Source organism: Petromyzon marinus, chromosome 56 (genome assembly GCF_048934315.1).
Source record: "Petromyzon marinus isolate PM22_M1 ecotype Great Lakes invasive population chromosome 56, UKy_Petmar_22M1.pri1.0, whole genome shotgun sequence".
In the NCBI taxonomy this organism is placed as follows: Eukaryota; Metazoa; Chordata; class Hyperoartia; order Petromyzontiformes; family Petromyzontidae; genus Petromyzon; species Petromyzon marinus.
In genome coordinates, this window is record NC_133722.1 from 5173044 (window position 1) to 5188251 (window position 15208).

General features: G+C 44.7%; 9 non-coding genes across 9 annotated transcripts; all 9 read left to right on the plus strand.

Moving 5' to 3' along the window:
• Positions 1-48: 48 nt before the first annotated feature.
• On the plus strand, positions 49-119 carry TRNAG-GCC (transfer RNA glycine (anticodon GCC)). Its single transcript has one exon. It is a non-coding gene; the product is annotated as a tRNA-Gly (tRNA).
• A 208-nt stretch (positions 120-327) lies between these two features.
• TRNAG-GCC (transfer RNA glycine (anticodon GCC)) lies at positions 328-398 on the plus strand. The gene has a single exon. It is a non-coding gene; the product is annotated as a tRNA-Gly (tRNA).
• A 934-nt stretch (positions 399-1332) lies between these two features.
• TRNAG-GCC (transfer RNA glycine (anticodon GCC)) lies at positions 1333-1403 on the plus strand. Its single transcript has one exon. It is a non-coding gene; the product is annotated as a tRNA-Gly (tRNA).
• A 4646-nt stretch (positions 1404-6049) lies between these two features.
• TRNAG-GCC (transfer RNA glycine (anticodon GCC)) lies at positions 6050-6120 on the plus strand. Its single transcript has one exon. It is a non-coding gene; the product is annotated as a tRNA-Gly (tRNA).
• Positions 6121-9441: 3321 nt separating this feature from the next.
• On the plus strand, positions 9442-9512 carry TRNAG-GCC (transfer RNA glycine (anticodon GCC)). Its single transcript has one exon. It is a non-coding gene; the product is annotated as a tRNA-Gly (tRNA).
• A 1729-nt stretch (positions 9513-11241) lies between these two features.
• TRNAG-GCC (transfer RNA glycine (anticodon GCC)) lies at positions 11242-11312 on the plus strand. The gene has a single exon. It is a non-coding gene; the product is annotated as a tRNA-Gly (tRNA).
• A 2396-nt stretch (positions 11313-13708) lies between these two features.
• On the plus strand, positions 13709-13779 carry TRNAG-GCC (transfer RNA glycine (anticodon GCC)). The gene has a single exon. It is a non-coding gene; the product is annotated as a tRNA-Gly (tRNA).
• Positions 13780-14138: 359 nt separating this feature from the next.
• TRNAG-GCC (transfer RNA glycine (anticodon GCC)) lies at positions 14139-14209 on the plus strand. The gene has a single exon. It is a non-coding gene; the product is annotated as a tRNA-Gly (tRNA).
• A 349-nt stretch (positions 14210-14558) lies between these two features.
• TRNAG-GCC (transfer RNA glycine (anticodon GCC)) lies at positions 14559-14629 on the plus strand. Its single transcript has one exon. It is a non-coding gene; the product is annotated as a tRNA-Gly (tRNA).
• The last annotated feature ends 579 nt before the right edge of the window (positions 14630-15208 follow it).

The following is a 15208-nucleotide window of genomic DNA, read 5'->3' on the forward strand; positions in this document are numbered from 1 at the left end:
CCCTGGTTATCAACAAAAATATCTCAATAAACAACGGAGCTGTGTGAAGCATTGGTGGTTCAGTGGTAGAATTCTCGCCTGCCACGCGGGAGGCCCGGGTTCGATTCCCGGCCAATGCAGCGGATTTTTTGTTAAAGTGCATCGTATAATTAAACTTGTATTTTAGTAAAGTATTAAAGAATTAAAGAATCCACGTGCGCGCCTTCTGTCTCAGTTAAATTCCGAGGATATTCCTCGCTGAGCCTTTTCTTTGCGATATTTTCAAGTTCAGTCCCATTGATCCCTGGTTATCAACAAAAATCTCAATAAACAAAGGAGCTGTGTGAAGCATTGGTGGTTCAGTGGTAGAATTCTCGCCTGCCACGCGGGAGGCCCGGGTTCGATTCCCGGCCAATGCAACGAGTTATATATTTTTAATTAAATGTCCTTTTACGTTTCATACGTAATTGCAGGGGGTAACAAGTCACTAATTAGGTACAAATAGCTAACTACCACTGTTTTAAAGCTTTCGTGACTGCAGGGATTCATATTCTTGGTTCTTTCGGTAAAGTCACCACGTAGAAGGGAAACAATAAAATAATAAAAATTAAACAATAAAATGCTCAGGACGTTTCGATTGCAACGCAAGCAATCATCATCAGGTGTGACAACTACAGCAAAACATTTGATTGCTGTGGTTTTCACGCCTGATGATGATTGCTTGTGTTGCAATCGAGACGTCGTGAGAATTGTATTGTTTTATTTTCATTATTTCCCTTCTACGTGATTTTACCGAAAGAACCAAGAATATAACTACCACTGTATTTATACGCCAATTTAATATAATTTAATCAAGCAACATTTAAAACATCATGGTGTTAAGTGCAGATGTCCAACCCTCATCATCCACTCGATCTCTCTGGCGTCTCTGTTTATGAGCTGTGAAGGGGGCATTTCCCGAAACGTCGCCAATCATATATATTTTGTCCCTTTAAGGCCGCAGTTATGGCCACCGTATATTTTTTGTTTTAAAAGTGTTGATTTTTTTTGCGTGTATGTTAATTGCAATACAGTTAATACACGAGGCGTGGGTAAAGGCGCAGCCCCTGCAATGTCCTTGCTCATTCCACTGCTGGCTGAAGGAGCCACCACCATCAGACGGAGCTCGAGTCGGTATTTGGTCTTTGTACTCAACACACAGACGTTGGAGAGTCCCCCCCCCCCCAACTTGGCGGATGTAACTGCAACCGTGCCGCACTGGGAGATTGAACAGGCGACCAACACAGGCTTGCAGGGCCTACATTGAATGTTGATGGCCATAAGTGAGGTGGAAGATCGACGGGTTGACGTGAAGCATTGGTGGTTCAGTGGTAGAATTCTCGCCTGCCACGCGGGAGGCCCGGGTTCGATTCCCGGCCAATGCAACGAGTTTTTGTTGATATTTTTCTTAAGGTCATAATATGATAAAAAGGCAATGAATATTCCTTTTCACGTGTTCTGAAGAAGGTTAATTGCCCAAAACATCGCCTTTATTTTATTTTGAGGCCACAATGTTATTGACGAAAGTGTTGTGTTTTTTACTTATACAGTTCGTGCTTTTTGCATGGCTGCTAACGCATCAGCAATCAGCAAGTGACGTCTTTTTTTCCTGTGAGAGAGATCACAGACACACACACAGAGATATCAACAATCACAACTGGGCAATGTGTACGAATACGCTTCCGTTTCAAATCTGATGGTAATTCAACAATCAGAGACACGCAGTTTTTTGCGCTAAATCGCGTGAGGCTGCGGAGCCGCGCTGCATCCTGGAAGGAGCCACGTGGAGACATGTCTTGCAGAGTTACCGTATTCTCGGGATTGTGGGACGCTCCGGATGAAGTAAAACGCACCCCAAACTCGTGCTCGGTTGTCACAAAATAGTAACGCGACTCTTATTTCAAACGTCTACACATTTTTGGTGGCGGATTATAAAACAGCATCTCCCCTAAAATGATTTAAAATTCCCGAATAACGTGAAGAGGTTTTATTCCAGAGAATACGGCCCACCGTCTTTCATTGCCTTGTGGAATTCGCATTTTTTTTTTACACTCCCTGAAACGGAACGTGGCCACAAATGGACAGATTGAATAAGAACGATTTGACGATAATGTGGGTGTTAAAGTGGAGACGTGGCACAGTGGCTGGAGCTTATCAGGATTCGAATATTTTAATTGCCCTTTCTATTTGGGTGCTCCATCAATGGAGCTGGAAAAAACAACTTGCAAACGGCTAGCTGTTCGCGACATTGGTGATTGCCCGTCAAGATGTGGACTTGCCGTTCTTTTTACATGCCCTAACTAACAACGCGGACACAAGTACAGTAACTTGAAATATTCAATAGATACAAGTTGAAAATAATGTATGTGGCGGGGGGGGGGGGGGCGGTGGCAAAGACTTTCAGAATTGTGTGGAAGAATTTTTTTTACGTGAAATTAAAATGTCTGATTACTGCACTCAACAAAAGTTGAACCAAACTAAAACCCTCCCTGCTGAGAATTGCTACTTCGGTGGCAGAATTCCACGCGCGAGTCCCAGTGGTCGATTCCCGGCCAATGCAACGTCTTCATACTTTGTTGCGATATTTTAACTTTTCTAGAATTTTTAATTGTAAGGTCTCGCAAAGTAAGATGTTAAATAAAAAAAAAACATCGTGATCATTGGTGTGTATGAATTCAGCTTCCGTTTTAAAATGAATGGGTATTTTAAACTAACCACGTGCTTCTGTTCGTTCCAGTTGAATTCCAAGGGTGATCCTCTTTCTGCTGTTTACAATATCAAACTTTTTGTCTCATCGTTCCTCGGCCATCAACAAAAGTCTTTCACGAGGACACGGTTATTGCGTGATGCATTGGTGGTTCAGTGGCAGAATTCTCGCCTGCCACGCGGGAGGCCCAGGTTTCAAGTTTCATTTATTATGTATAGCCCTGTGAGCCATGCGGCTCTTAAGTCGGGTGCAACCGCAACAAACAAAATTTGAACACAGAAAATCTTAAAGCGAAGACGCGTAACAGAAACATCCTGGAATTAACCAGCAAAATATGCCACACGAAAAAAAATCGTATTCAAACGCTGTGTGCAAAAATCACAATGTGGTGCAAGCCAACAACAACAACCATAAGACAATTTAGATGAACCATATGTTTTCGAATTACCAAAATAAAGCTACAAAAACAATGTAACAACAGTAATCATAGGAACTGTGATTTAAAATTTTACTATAAACGATATACATAACACGTACGACAAAAACTTGCAGCCATAGCTGGCAGCACAACACTCCCAGTGTATGATGTGTGAGTGAGTCAGCACACGATGTGTTAGCGTCTGATGAGTGAGTGAGTGTATGATGTGTGAGTGAGTCAGTGTATGATGTGTGAGTGAGTCAGCAGCAGCGTGAGTGAGGGTATGATGTGCGAGTCAGCGTATGATGAGTGAGTTAGTGTATGATGTGTGAGTGAGTGTATGATGAGTGAGTCAGTAGTAGCTTGAGTGAGTGTATGATGTGTGAGTCAGCCTATGATGAGTGAGTCAGTGTATGATGTGCGAGTCAGCGTATGATGTGTGAGCGAGTCAGCGCATGATGAATGAGTGAGTCAGTGTATGATGTGTGAGCGAGTCAGCAGCAGTGTGAGTGTATGATGTGCGAGTGAGCCAGCACACGATGAGCGAACCTGTGTATGATGAGTGAATGAGTCAGTGGTTGTGCGAGTGTATGATGCGTGAGTGAGTAAGAGCATGATGAGCGAGTCAGTGCATGATGTGTGAGTGAGTCAGTGTATGATGTGTGAGTGAGTCAGTGTATGATGTGTGAGTGAGTCAGTGTATGATGTGTGAGTGAGTCAGTGTATGATGTGTGAGTGAGTCAGTGCATGATGTGAGTGAGTCAGTGCATGATGTGTGAGTGAGTCAGTGCATGATGTGTGAGTGAGTCAGTGTATGATGTGTGAGTGAGTCAGTGTATGATGTGTGAGTGAGTCAGTGTATGATGTGTGAGTGAGTCAGTGCATGATGTGTGAGTGAGTCAGTGCATGATGTGTGAGTGAGTCAGTGTATGGTGTGTGAGTGAGTCAGTGTATGATGTGTGAGTGAGTCAGTGCATGGTGTGAGTGAGTCAGTGTATGGTGTGTGAGTGAGTCAGTGTATGATGTGAGTGAGTCAGTGCATGATGTGTGAGTGAGTCAGTGCATGATGTGTGAGTGAGTCAGTGTATGATGAGTGAATGAGTCAGTGGTTGTGCGAGTGTATGATGCGTGAGTGAGTAAGAGCATGATGAGCGAGTCAGTGCATGATGTGTGAGTGAGTCAGTGTATGATGTGTGAGTGAGTCAGTGTATGATGTGTGAGTGAGTCAGTGTATGATGTGTGAGTGAGTCAGTGTATGATGTGTGAGTGAGTCAGTGCATGATGTGAGTGAGTCAGTGCATGATGTGTGAGTGAGTCAGTGCATGATGTGTGAGTGAGTCAGTGTATGATGTGTGAGTGAGTCAGTGTATGATGTGTGAGTGAGTCAGTGTATGATGTGTGAGTGAGTCAGTGCATGATGTGTGAGTGAGTCAGTGCATGATGTGTGAGTGAGTCAGTGTATGGTGTGTGAGTGAGTCAGTGTATGATGTGTGAATGAGTCAGTGTATGGTGTGTGAGTGAGTCAGTGCATGGTGTGAGTGAGTCAGTGTATGGTGTGTGAGTGAGTCAGTGTATGATGTGAGTGAGTCAGTGCATGATGTGTGAGTGAGTCAGTGCATGATGTGTGAGTGAGTCAGTGTATGATGTGTGAGTGAGTCAGTGTATGATGTGTGAGTGAGTCAGTGTATGATGTGTGAGTGAGTCAGTGCATGATGTGTGAGTGAGTCAATGCAAGATGTGTGAGTGAGTCAGTGTATGATGTGTGAGTGAGTCAGTGTATGATGTGTGAGTGAGTCAGTGTATGATGTGTGAGTGAGTCAGTGTATGGTGTGTGAGTGAGTCAGTGTATGGTGTGTGAGTGAGTCAGTGTATGATGTGTGAGTGAGTCAGTGTATGATGTGTGAGTGAGTCAGTGCATGATGTGTGAGTGAGTCAATGCAAGATGTGTGAGTGAGTCAGTGTATGATGTGTGAGTGAGTCAGTGTATGATGTGTGAGTGAGTCAGTGTATGATGTGTGAGTGAGTCAGTGTATGGTGTGTGAGTGAGTCAGTGTATGGTGTGTGAGTGAGTCAGTGTATGATGTGTGAGTGAGTCAGTGTATGATGTGTGAGTGAGTCAGTGTATGGTGTGTGAGTGAGTCAGTGTATGGTGTGTGAGTGAGTCAGTGTATGATGTGTGAGTGAGTCAGTGTATGATGTGTGAGTGAGTCAGTGCATGATGTGTGAGTGAGTCAATGCAAGATGTGTGAGTGAGTCAGTGTATGATGTGTGAGTGAGTCAGTGTATGATGTGTGAGTGAGTCAGTGTATGATGTGTGAGTGAGTCAGTGTATGGTGTGTGAGTGAGTCAGTGTATGGTGTGTGAGTGAGTCAGTGTATGATGTGTGAGTGAGTCAGTGCATGGTGTGTGAGTGAGTCAGTGCATGATGTGTGAGTGAGTCAATGCAAGATGTGTGAGTGAGTCAATGCAAGATGTGTGAGTGAGTCAATGTATGATGTGTGAGTGAGTCAGTGTATGATGTGTGAGTGAGTCAGTGTATGATGTGTGAGTGAGTCAGTGTCGGCTCCCTCTGCTAGCGCCGTCGCCCCCCCCAGCTCCGTCGCCTCCCCCCCCTGGCTCCGTCGGCCCCCCCCGGCTCCGTCGGCCCCCCCCCCCCCGGTCCCGTCGGCCCCCCCGGGTTCGATTCCCGGCCAATGCAACTTTACTTTTTTTAAAATATATATTACGTTGATACAACATCTGCAAAAAAAAACTTTTTTTGCAGGTGTTGCAGACTGAAATGTCTATCAGTGTTATTCCAATGATGTTCCTGTATATGTATTTTGTTCGGGCAATATTCGATTTTCGTTGCATTCATCCCTAGCTGTTAACTAAAGTGTCTCAATAAATAACTGCACTAGGGTGAAGCATTGGTGGTTCAGTGGCAGAATTCTCGCCTGCCACGCGGGAGGCCCGGGTTCGATTCCCGGCCAATGCAAGCATTTTTTATATATATGTATAAACAAAAAAAATTCTACATTCCAGCTCTTGTAGTGTAGGGTGTATTAATATCAGTGATTTTCATAGCTGCAATTGAGTTTTAATTATATGAGAATACAGAAACGACCAGCTGCCACTCCAATGCCTGTATTTCTTGTACTGTACACTCACTGGACAATTCATCCGTGTGCTCCACTTTCTACCTCTGGGTATAATTACACGGCGGTCCCATGTCCCCATTCGCACACATTTCAGGTTTTGTCATGAACTAATTAAACATGTAGGGGAGTCTTGAATCGGTGGTTCTTTTGGTCCCTGTGCTCTGAAGCCATTCTCTTAGCGTTGCAGAATATTCGTTAAATCCTGTATAATACGTGAAGAAGAGAACACGTACGCAATATTATATTGGCAGAAACCACCACGCAAACTCGCAGCGCTTTTGGCTAACCATCAAACAAAGACGGTCACTGCATCGCGCGCTTTCAGATGCGCTTCTGCGGCCGTCTGGAACGCTCTTCCTTCCAATATTAGAAAGGCTCTGGGACTATGCACTTTTAAAGGAACTCGATTTAAAACTTTTCTTTAGAACAGCTTTTTTGTGTTTAGTTAGTTGTCCTAACTACGTACGGTGCGAAAAAAGTTCATACTGTCAGTGCATGGTGTGTGAGTGAGTCAGTGCATGGTGTGTGAGAAAGTCAGTGCATGATGTGTGAGTGAGTCAGTGTATGATGTGTGAGTGAGTCAGTGTATGGTGTGTGAGTGAGTCAGTGTATGATGTGTGAGTGAGTCAGTGTATAATGTATGAGTGAGTCAGTGTATGATGTGTGAGTGAGTCAGTGCATGATGTGTGAGTGAGTCAGTGCATGGTGTGTGAGTGAGTCAGTGTATGATGTGTGAGTGAGTCAGTGTATGATGTGTGAGTGAGTCAGTGTATGATGTGTGAGTGAGTCAGTGTATGGTGTGTGAGTCAGCGCATGATGTGTGAGTGAGTCAGTGTATGGTGTGTGAGTCAGTGCATGGTGTGTGAGTGAGTCAGTGCATGATGTGTGAGTGATTCAGTGCATGGTGCGTGAGTGAGTCAGTGTATGATGTGTGAGTGAGTCACTGTATGATGTGTGAGTGAGTCAGTGTATGATGTGTGAGTGAGTCAGTGTATGATGTGTGAGTGAGTCAGTCTATGATGTGTGAGTGAGTCAGTGCATGATGTGTGAGCGAGTCAGTGCATGATGTGTGAGTGAGTCAGTGCATGATGTGTGAGTCAGTGCATGGTGTGAGTGAGTCAGTGCATGATGTGTGAGTGAGTCAGTGCATGGTGAGTGAGTGAGTCAGTGCATGCCGTGTGAGTGAGTCAGTGTATGATGTGAGTGAGTGAGTCAGTGCATGATGTGAGTGAGTGAGTCAGTGCATGATGTGTGAGTGAGTCAGTGTATGATGTGTGAGTGAGTCAGTGTATGATGTGTGAGTGAGTCAGTGCATGATGTGTGAGTGAGTCAGTGTATGGTGTGTGAGTGAGTCAGTGCATGGTGTGTGAGTGAGTCAGTGCATGATGTGAGTGAGTGAGTCAGTGCATGATGTGTGAGTGAGTCAGTGCATGATGTGTGAGTGAGTCAGTGTATGGTGTGTGAGTGAGTCATTGCATGATGTGAGTGAGTGAGTCAGTGCATGATGTGAGTGAGTGAGTCAGTGCATGATGTGTGAGTGAGTCAGTGTATGATGTGTGAGTGAGTCAGTGTATGATGTGTGAGTGAGTCAGTGCATGGTGTGTGAGTGAGTGAGTGCATACTGTGTGAGTGAGTCAGTGTATGATGTGAGTGAGTGAGTCAGTGCATGATGTGAGTGAGTGAGTCAGTGCATGATGTGTGAGTGAGTCAGTGTATGATGTGTGAGTGAGTCAGTGTATGATGTGTGAGTGAGTCAGTGCATGATGTGTGAGTGAGTCAGTGCATGATGTGTAAGTGAGTCAGTGCATGATGTGTGAGTGAGTCAGTGCATAATGTATGAGTTAGTCAGTGTATGATATGTGAGTGAGTCAGTGCATGATGTGTGAGTGAGTCAGTGCATGGTGTGTGAGTGAGTCAGTGTATGATGTGTGAGTGAGTCAGTGTATGGTGTGTGAGTGAGTCAGTGTATGATGTGTGAGTGAGTCAGTTTATGATGTGTGAGTGAGTCAGTGCATGGTGTGTGAGTGAGTCAGTGCATGATGTTTGAGTGAGTCAGTGTATGGTGTGTGAGTGAGTCAGTGCATGATGTTTGAGTGAGTCAGTGTATGGTGTGTGAGTCAATGCAAGATGTGTGAGTGAGTCAGTGTATGATGTGTGAGTGAGTCAGTGTATTACGTGTGAGTGAGTCAGTGTATGATGTGTGAGTGAGTCAGTGCATGATGTGTGAGTGAGTCAGTGCATAATGTATGAGTGAGTCAGTGTATAATATGTGAGTGAGTCAGTGCATGATGTGTGAGTGAGTCAGTGTATGATGTGTGAGTGAGTCAGTGTATGATGTGTGAGTGAGTCAGTGCATGATGTGTGAGTGAGTCAGTGTATGATGTGTGAGTGAGTCAGTGCATGATGTGTGAGTGAGTCAGTGCATGGTGTGTGAGTGAGTCAGTGCATGGTGTGTGAGTGAGTCAGTGTATGATGTGTGAGTGAGTCAGTGCATGGTGTGTGAGTGAGTCAGTGCATGATGTGTGAGTGAGTCAGTGCATGGTGTGTGAGTGAGTCAGTGCATGATGTGTGAGTGAGTCAGTGTATGGTGTGTGAGTGAGTCAGTGTATGGTGTGTGAGTGAGTCAGTGTATGATGTGTGGGTGGGTCACTGTATGATGTGTGAGTGAGTCAGTGTATGGTGTGTGAGTGAGTCAGTGCATGATGTGTGAGTGAGTCAGTGCATGATGTGTGAGTGAGTCAGTGTATGATGTGTGAGTGAGTCAGTGTATGATGTGTGAGTGAGTCAGTGTCGGCTCCCTCTGCTAGCGCCGTCGCCCCCCCCCCAGCTCCGTCGCCCCCCCCCCCAGCTCCGTCGTCCCCCCCCCCTGGCTCCGTCGGCCCCCCCCCGGCTCCGTCGGCCCCCCCCCCGGCCCCGTCGGCCCCCCCGGGTTCGATTCCCGGCCAATGCAACTTAATTTTTTTAAAATATATATTACGTTGATACAACATCTGCAAAAAAAAAACTTTTTTTGCAGGTGTTGCAGACTGAAATGTCTATCAGTGTTATTCCAATGATGTTCCTGTATATGTAATTTGTTCGGGCAATATTCGATTTTCGTTGCATTCATCCCTAGCTGTTAACTAAAGTGTCTCAATAAATAACTGCACTAGGGTGAAGCATTGGTGGTTCAGTGGCAGAATTCTCGCCTGCCACGCGGGAGGCCCGGGTTCGATTCCCGGCCAATGCAGGCCTTTTATTATATATATAAACAAAACGTTTTTTTACATTCCAGCTCTTGTAGAGTAGGGTGTATTAATATCAGTGATTTTCATAGCTGCAATTGAGTTTTAATTATATGAGAATACAGAAACGACCAGCTGCCACTCCAATGCCTGTATTTCTTGTACTGTACACTCACTGGACAATTAATCCGTGTGCTCCACTTTCTACCTCTCGGTATAATTACACGGCGGTCCCATGTCCCCATTCGCACACATTTCAGGTTTTGACATGAACTAATTAAACATGTAGGGGAGTCTTGAATCGGTGGTTCTTTTGGTCCCTGTGCTCTGAAGCCATTCTCTCAGCGTTGCAGAATATTCGTTAAATCCTGTATAATACGTGAAGAAGTGAACACGTACGCAATATTATATTGGCAGAAACCACCACGCAAACTCGCAGCGCTTTTGGCTAACCATCAAACAAAGACGGTCACTGCATCGCGCGCTTTCAGATGCGCTTCTGCGGCCGTCTGGAACGCTCTTCCTTCCAATATTAGGAAGGCTCTGGGACTATGCACTTTTGAATTAACTCGATTTAAAACTTTTCTTTAGAACAGCTTTTTTTGTGTTTAGTTAGTTGTCCTAACTACGTACGGTGCGAAAAAAGTTCATACTGTCAGTGCATGGTGTGTGAGTGAGTCAGTGCATGGTGTGTGAGAAAGTCAGTGCATGATGTGTGAGTGAGTCAGTGTATGATGTGTGAGTGAGTCAGTGTATGGTGTGTGAGTGAGTCAGTGTATGATGTGTGAGTGAGTCAGTGTATGATGTATGAGTGAGTCAGTGTATGATGTGTGAGTGAGTCAGTGCATGATGTGTGAGTGAGTCAGTGTATGGTGTGAGTGATTCAGTGTATGGTGTGTGAGTGAGTCAGTGTATGATGTGTGAGTGAGTCAGTGTATGGTGTGTGAGTGAGTCAGTGTATGGTGTGTGAGTCAGTGCATGATGTGTGAGTGAGTCAGTGCATGGTGTGAGTGAGTCAGTGCATGATGTGTGAGTGAGTCAGTGCATGATGTGTGAGTGAGTCAGTGTATGATGTGTGAGTGAGTCAGTGCATGATGTGTGAGTGAGTCAGTGTATGATGTGTGAGTGAGTCAGTGCATGATGTGTGAGTGAGTCAGTGTATGATGTATGAGTGAGTCAGTGTATGATGTGTGAGTGAGTCAGTGCATGGTGTGTGAGTGAGTCAGTGTATGATGTGTGAGTGAGTCAGTGCATGATGTGTGAGTGAGTCAGTGTATGATGTGTGAGTGAGTCAGTGCATGGTGTGTGAGTGAGTCAGTGTATGATGTGTGAGTGAGTCAGTGCATGATGTGTGAGTGAGTCAGTGTATGATGTGTGAGTGAGTCAGTGCATGGTGTGTGAGTGAGTCAGTGTATGATGTGTGAGTGAGTCAGTGTCGGCTCCCTCTGCTAGCGCCGTCGCCCCCCCCAGCTCCGTCGTCCCCCCCCCGGCTCCGTCGGCCCCCCCGGGTTCGATTCCCGGCCAATGCAACTTAACTTTTTTTAAATATATATTACGTTGATACAACATCTGCAAAAAAAACTTTTTTGCAGGTGTTGCAGACTGAAATGTCTATCAGTGTTATTCCAATGATGTTCCTGTATTTGTATTTTGTTCGGGCAATATTCGATTTTCGTTGCATTCATCTCTAGCTGTTAACTAAAGTCTCTCGAGAAATAACTGCACTAGGGTGAAGCATTGGTGGTTCAGTGGCAGAATTCTCGCCTGCCACGCGGGAGGCCCGGGTTCGATTCCCGGCCAATGCAAGCATTTTTTTTATATGTATCAACCAAAAGTTTTTTACATTCCAGCTCTTGTAGTGTAGGGTGTATTAATATCAGTGATTTTCATAACTGCAGTTGAGTTTTAATTATATGAGAATACAGAAACAACCAGCTGCCACTCCAATGCCTGTATTTCTTGTACTGTACACTCACTGGACAATTAATCCGTGTGCTCCACTTTCTACCTCTCGGTATAATAACACGGCGGTCCCATGCCCCATTCGCACACATTTCAGGTTTTGACATGAACTAATGAAACATGTAGGGGATTCTTGAATCGGTGGTTCTTTTGGTCCCTGTGCTTTGAAGCCATTCTCTTAGCGTTGCAGAATATTCGTTAAATCCTGTATAATACGTGAAGAAGAGAACACTTCCGCAATATTTTATTGGCAGAAACCACCACGCAAACTCGCAGCGCTTTTGTCTGACCGTCGAACCAAGACGGTCACTGCATCGCGCGCTTTCAGATGCGCTTCTGCGGCCGTCTGCAACGCTCTTCCTTCCAATATTAGAAAGGCTCTGGGACTATGCACTTTTAAATTAACTCGATTTAAAACTTTTCTTTAGAACAGCTTTTTGTGTGTTTAGTTAGTTGTCCTAACTACGTACGGTGCGAAAAAAGTTCATACTGGACGTACTTATACGAAAACGCGTATTACTTTTAATGTTCCGTGCATAAGAGGATTGTGAGAAAAAGTATCTCCTGTATTGTAGTAATAGGTTTTTATCCTTTTATCTTGCACCAAAACTGGCACCTTTATACAAGGGATGATGTTTGCAATAACCACAACACAAGCAGTCAAAATGCAAACAAAAAGAGACAACTCTGATAATAATATGCACTGTCCTTGAAATTGATTGGTCCACACCCGAGACGGCTTTTCTTAGAGCCTAGTCTCCACTGGTGTTGGACCAGATGCCAACATAAGGCGTACAACTCAAAAAACGGTAAAAAATAAAAATTCACACGACGTTTCGACCATAACACAAACATGATGACCGTTTGTGTTATGGTCGAAACGTCGTGAGAATTTTTATTGTTTTATATATATTTTATTATTTTATTGTTTCCCTTCAACGTGACTTTACCGAAAGAGCTGAGAATACAAAAAGTAGTTATAATGAAATTAGTAAAAACATTTTTTTACAACTGTTTGATTTTCTGCTGTACACGGTGGTCCAGATGTCTTGTGACGCCGACTTAATTCTCTAAAGCTATCTTTTAGCAAGGCTTATTTAAAAATGAATAAATATGCAAAGGTGAAGGACATTTTCGGGGGTCAATTAATTGGGGGAGGGGGGGGGGTCACAAGACACCTGGACCACCATGCAGGGCAGTGTTCTTCACTAATTTTCAGAAGGGGGCCACTTTCGCCGATAAGACATCATCAGCGTGAGGACCGCCACGCCAGGGGCCGCGCTAAAGGCCACCAGGGGGCCGGCAGAGACGCGCGGGCCTTGAAATGAAGAACCACTGCTGTGGAAACAACGGAGTTCTCTCTACTACAAGTTTAGAGCACTCGTACACTTACACGAAATAACTGCTGGCGATAGACGGCGCTAGTGGTTGGTGTGGCAAGAGTGCCACCCTTGCTGTATTTTACAGGGTTAATTCCATCCGGGTAATTGTTGGCCATAGCTCTCCGGTTTAGATATCCAACGGGAGGGATCATGGCAGTACTTGGTGTGTTGGCCACAGCTGAAATAATGACTAAACGCTTCCAATGGAGTTTAACACGTAGTAGGGCTTTTGCGACTAATATCCATAATACGTTTTTTGGGGGGGGGGTTAGATCGCGTGAATTTGAATGCATCATTAAACACACCAACTGGTAAGGTTTCATCTCGAAAACGTTTTTTGGTTTGGCCATGTTTGTTTGTTGTAGTACGGAGTTAGACTGATGGCCTTAATCTTAGTTGTCTTGTGGTTGTTGTTGTTGTTTGACTTGCATCCCACTGGGATTTTTGCACACAGCGTTAGTGTAGGGTGCTTTTTCTGGAATATTTTGCTGTTTTTTTTCCCTGGATTTTCTGTTTTGCACAGTCACACATAGTCACTTTAAGATGTTTTCTTGTTCATGTTTTTGTGTTTTTGTTTGTTGTGGTTGCACCCGATTCAAGAGCCGAATGGCTCACAGGGCTATACCAAATAAATAAAGCTGAAACTGAAAAGTAAACAGAGCATGCCAATTCGTTACTGCTCCAGCACACCGGTGTGTCGGAGAGCAAATCCACGAGTACGACGGGTACAAATTGTCGCCAGTAATTAGAACCGGCATCGTCAGGCGGCAGCCAGATCTCCCAATGGAACCGACAAATCACTAGACTGCCTGGCAATGAGCAAAAGTGGTGCAGGTCGCTCGCAGCGAGGGTGCAAAGCATTGGTGGTTCAGTGGTAGAATTCTCGCCTGCCACGCGGGAGGCCCGGGTTCGATTCCCGGCCAATGCAACGAGTTTTTATTTATTTTTTTAAGGTCATAATTTAATGAAAGTCAATGAATGCTCTTTTTCACGTGACGTGTTCTGAAGAAGGGTATTTGCCCAAAGTGTTGTTTGTTTTCTTATACAGTTCGTGCTCTTTGCATGGCTGCTAACGCATCAGCAATCAACCAAGTGACGTTTTGTTCACTTGCCTGGGAGAGAGATCACAGACACAGAGATAACAACAATCACAACTGGGCAATGTGTACGAATTCTTTTTCGTTTCAAATCCGATGGTAAATAAAAAAAATCAGAGACACGAATCTTTTTTCTGCGTTAAATCACTTGCGCAAAAGTGGTGCAGGTCGCTTGGAGGGAGCGTGCAAAGCATTGGTGGTTCAGTGGTAGAATTCTCGCCTGCCACGCGGGAGGCCCGGGTTCGATTCCCGGCCAATGCAACAAATTTTTATTATTTTTTTTAAGGTCATAATTTAATGAAAGGCATTGAATGCTCTTTTTCACGTGACGTTTTCTGAAGAAGGGGAATTGCCCAAAGTGTTGTTTGTTTTCTTATACAGTTCGTGCTCTTTGCATGGCTGCAACAGCAATCAACCAAGTGACGTTTTTTTCACTTTCCTGGGAGAGAGATCACAGACACAGAGATAATAACAATCACACCTGGGCAATGTGTACGAATACTTTTTCGTTTCAAATCCGATGGTAAATAAAAAATCAGAGACACGAATGTTTTTTGCGTTAAATCACTTGAGCAAAAGTGGTGCAGGTCGCTTGGTGCGAGGGTGCAAAGCATTGGTGGTTCAGTGGTAGAATTCTCGCCTGCCACGCGGGAGGCCCGGGTTCGATTCCCGGCCAATGCACATTTTTTAATATATTTTTTTTTACGAATGCATGTGCTCCTCGATCTTGCTTAGTGTTATGCACTTTACCATGCACTTCCTTTGCCATGTCCATTACTTCTAATCGGCGTCAGCAAATTATTTGGTGGTGCACGAGCAAAAGTAACACCCTTAGGCGGAGTTTTACTTATATATTTTTAGGGGGTGGGGGCAGGAGTTCGCTCTCTTCCTCACATTAGGAATTGCAAGAGCATATGATTCATTTAAAAACTTTATTGTAAACTACTGAAAATAAATTAATAAAGGTGTCCAGTTTGGGAGGAGCGATGCCCCCCCAAACTCCACCCATAAGGAACACAAAACCACTCAAAACACTCGTAAACGATAAACACCGTGGCCTAAAAATGAAAAAAAATAGCGACGTTTCGGGCAGGGTCCACGGCGCAAAACGTCGTCAATTAATACCACGTGGGGATTCGGACCGGGGTGGGGGCGGGGTCAGAGTCATGCTCGGGCAGGGCTTAACCTCAGGGTGTGTGGCTTAAGCGGAAGTGGGCGGGGCTGTTTTCACAAGGGGGCGTGACTAGAACTTGGAGGAGC